General features: G+C 40.6%; 1 pseudogene across 1 annotated transcript; it reads left to right on the top strand.

Moving 5' to 3' along the window:
• The first annotated feature begins 316 nt into the window (after positions 1-316).
• LOC310773308 (P2Y purinoceptor 1 pseudogene) lies at positions 317-1298 on the top strand (annotated as a pseudogene). Its single transcript has one exon. The product of its transcript is annotated as a P2Y purinoceptor 1 pseudogene (transcript).
• The last annotated feature ends 3147 nt before the right edge of the window (positions 1299-4445 follow it).

The raw sequence follows: 4445 nt of genomic DNA on the forward strand, positions 1-4445 counted from the left end.
CGTGAGAATAAAACACAAAAAAAGTGGTAGGTACAAGACTGTGTACATATCGTAGGGTAAAGAAACTCATGGCATAATCCATTCTGGCCAATCAGATTGGCGGATGATAGAGTAACAGAGCGTTTCATTCACTTTCATTTCAAGAGTCAATTTCCTTTAGTGCCAGGTGCAAACATCAAAGATAGCTACACAGAGAGAGCAGGGTTTCAAACAGGAAGTCTTCGGTGAACAAAAGTCACTTGTTTTTCTTCCAGCTCAAAAGACCAGAGCATCCACTGAAAGGGACGGATTTGTACTTTGCTTTTCAGAAGACACAATGATGAACATCTCTTGTAAACTAGAAAGCTTTGACTTTCCACATAAATTCCTGCCTGTTGTTTACAGCTTAGTATTCATCGTCAGCCTGATAGCTAATGGTTTGGGATTGAAGTCGTTGCTCCAGAATTGGAAGAAACTGGGGAACATCAACATTTTTGTTCTCAACCTTGGAATCACAGATATTTTGTATCTGCTCACGGTACCGTTTCTGGTCGTGTACTATTTATTGCAAAGTAAATGGATCTTTGGAGATGTGTTCTGCAAGATGACACGATTCTTCTTCAACCTGAATCTATATGGCAGCATTGGGTTCCTCACCTGTATCAGTGTGTACAGGTACCTGGCCATTGTCCACCCAATGAGAGTGATGGGAAGAATAACCGTCACCCACTCTGTGCACGATAATGGTTTGGGTCTTGGTGAGCATTCAAATCCTCCCAGACATGTTCTTCATCAAGACATATGGAAACAAACAGAAATGTTACGACACCACCTCTAAGTTATACGTTGAGGATTACCTGAACTACAGCCTTGGATGGACCGTCACTGGATTTTGCATCCCATTCCTCATCACACTGGGCTGCTATGGACACGTGATTGTCATTCTCTGCTGCAGAAACACTATTGATAAGGTACTGAAACAGAGATGCTTGAAGTTGTTGTTCATTTTGATCCTACTCTTCTCTGTTTGTTACATTCCATATCATATATTGAAGAACCTCAACCTCAGGGCAAGAATTTTGATAAAACAGGGGTTGTGCCCTGAATGGAGCAACCGAGCCTACGTTGCTCAACAGATAAGTCGTGGACTTGTGTGTCTGAACAGCGCCCTCAACCCCCTGGTTTACCTCCACGGAAATGAAGACCTTCCAGTTCAGCTCAGACAACTGTTCCAGCAAGCTCGTCAGAAGGTCACGCGATCGTCCATCACTCACAGACAAGTTCCAATGGTGGAAACTCACTGCAACTTGCATGTATGAATTGAATGAAATGGAACCTTTCTGTAATGCTTGTAATGTTTTTGTCTGTCATTCTCTGAACTCGCTCATCTCTGCATCTTTATACATATTATGAGAAGCACCACTTTTTGCAACAATAATACATTTATTATTATTATTATTATTATTATTATTATTATTATTATTATTATTATTATATTTATTATTATTGTTATTATTAATATTATTATTATAATTATTATTATATTATTATTATTATTATTATTATTATTATTATTATTATTATTTACCCAATTTAAATTGTACATGTATTTATATATCTCAGATAGCACCCTTAAGCTTGCAGACAGGTCAAACCAGTGATCTATCTAACTTAATACGCACTATTCCTGCAGCTGATTCTTTTCTCTTTCTTGTTTTGAAAATTAAAAATAGAATGTGTCTCCTTTAAATGTCAGTGAATAGTGCCACTTAAATCAAATGTATAATTAGCTAATGTGTTTTCCTTCTCCTCTGTGCTGGGCTTGCTGCTGGCAAAACTTTCCCTGCTGTGACTAAAGTCGAGCTATCTAAAAGCACTGTGCTAACATGTTCAACCCACCTGGACAGTAGAGCAATGTAAAATCACCATGCTAACATGTTCACTGTGCTACCATGTTCAACCCACCTGGGGCACGGTGGCTCAGTGGTAGAGCTGTCGCCTCGCAGTCAGAAGGTCCTGAGTTCGATTCTCGCCTGGGACACTGTGGGCGCTGTGGTTGTGTTCCCCCCCATATCTTCAGTGCCTACTGCCCAGGTGGGGTATCTCGTCGTAAGGGCCTTTCTGTCTGTGTGGAGTTTGCATGTTCTCCCCGTGCTCCCCCAGAGGGGTTCCTCCGTATATACCCCCCCCCACTAAAAACATGCAGAAGATCAGATCGTCATCGTCATCCGACCAGTGACGACAACATCCGAAGTCGGTCCCCGGGCGCTGTACGAGAAAGCGACCACTGCTCCTGGCCTGCCCCAGGAGGAAAGGACAAAGCCAGGATGGGTTAAATGCAGAGGACAAATTTCACCGGCCACCGTCAGCATGTGTGTGTTGTGGTGGCCCTCCGTGCATGTGTTGTAGTGTGTTGTGTGACAATAAAGACGGGCTGCCGTCTGAAAAAATCGTTTAAATCGTTTCAACCCACCTGGACAGCAGAGCTATGTAAAATCACTGTGCTAACATGCTCAACCCACGTGGACAGTAGAGCTATGTAAAATCACTGTGCTAACATGCTCAACGTGGACAGTAGAGCTATGTAAAATCACCATGCTAACATGCTCAACCCACCTGGACAGAGCTATGTAAAATCACTGTGCTAACATGCTCAACCCACTTGGACAGTAGAGCTATGTAAAATCACTGTGCTAACATGCTCAACGTGGACAGTAGAGCTATGTAAAATCACTGTGCTACCATGTTCAACCCACCTGGACAGTAGAGAGCTATGTAAAATCACTGTGCTAACATGTTCAACCTGGACAATAGAGCTATGTAAAATCACTGTAACATGCTCAACCCACCTGGACAGTCAGGGCATGCAGAAGGAGCTCACCCCATTGTTTTCTTTAGACGCTTTGCTTTAAATTACATATGAAATAAAAGGTGACAGGATAAGCAAAAGCTATTGACAATGTCTATAATTTTTCTCTTTAATATATATATATTATATATATAATATTTTCTCTTTATTTTAGAGAATTTTAATTATCATCTCTGCCACAACTGGATGGGTGTTTGAAAGCGTTATGCCAAGAGTAATTTCAAGAGAGAAGAATATGAATAGTGTGCCATATTTAGCTGTGGAATAATGTGCAGACGTTGATGCAGAGAACCTTGTAGAGTGTTTCATTATAGGCTGTTGGAGAAAAATATAAGTTCCATTGCCAATTCCTAATCAATAAGCTATTTGCATACACATAATTAATGCTATGAGTCATTAGTCCCTTTGCATTGGCCCATGACATTTCACCCCATTTCACCCATAGCAGGGACTGCTCCAATTGCTGAAACCTTGGACAGTGCATCAAGTCCCATAACAATTGATAACAGTCTCTCAGTCAGACAGGCAGCCCTGTAGGCTCCAAGTCAAGTCATCACCCCATCACCCCCTCCTCTCTGCCTTTTCCTCCTCCTCATGGTATAAAGCATATGGTACACTGTCAGCCATTTGCTGAATATTTGACTCTGTATGACATATCAGAATGTGTACATTGAGATTCATGCCCTCTGTCAATATGCATATTGCAGAGTATATGGTATTAAATATACTTTTATGGTAAATCTTCCTGGACTCATTGGTTTCAATTCATTTGGTATTAGATAAGCTGTGATATACATTTACATATACATTTAGCGGATGTAAAGAATAGAATTCTATTCTCTATCATAGGCTAAATGTGAATAAATCCAGGTGATACCTCAAGGCAAATGCATGCTATTAATTTATGATGAATGGTACATTAGGTTGTTTTATCTTCTCATACTGAGATCACTTATTCATTCACTGAGTCATTAGTAGAGGTGACCATAATAATCAAAATGGATTGCTGCTTTGGAGAAATGGGCCACTGTTCTTCTATGCTGGTGATATTGTTCTTGGTTAACATCCAACGGGTCATTACCAAGTAAGAAATGTATGACCGGTCTCAACCGGGCTGCAAAAATACTGATACCTGGCCGAAGAGGGAGGGGGGCTACTACAGCGTACAGTAGCCCCCCTCCCTCCTCTGCCAGGTATGTGAAGCACTGTGATTAGACCTCTCTGGATGACAAGCAAGTAGTGGCAAATGCTTTGGGATCAAAACTTTAACATAGTTCCCCATGATCAGAAAAAGACTTGAACATAGTTCCCCATGGTCAGAAAAACACTTGAACATAGTTCCCCACAGTCAGAAAAAGTCACCAGATTTGTCACTAGTCACTTTTAGCTTTCTTGTGAAAATAAAATTACATGTATCACACACTCCTTGTTCACTTCTCTAACGATTAGTCACTAGTCACTAACATTGGCTTTTCATGTGTCAAACAGGAACGCATATGCGGTTTGATTAGTCCTATATATTTTGTGTAGTAATGCATTGCTATCACACACGGTGCTGTTTTGAATAAAATATATTGAACAACTAATTTATTTTACA

The sequence above is a fragment of the Poromitra crassiceps genome (assembly GCF_964638095.1).
Source record: "Poromitra crassiceps genome assembly, chromosome: 3".
Taxonomy (NCBI): Eukaryota; Metazoa; Chordata; class Actinopteri; order Beryciformes; family Melamphaidae; genus Poromitra; species Poromitra crassiceps.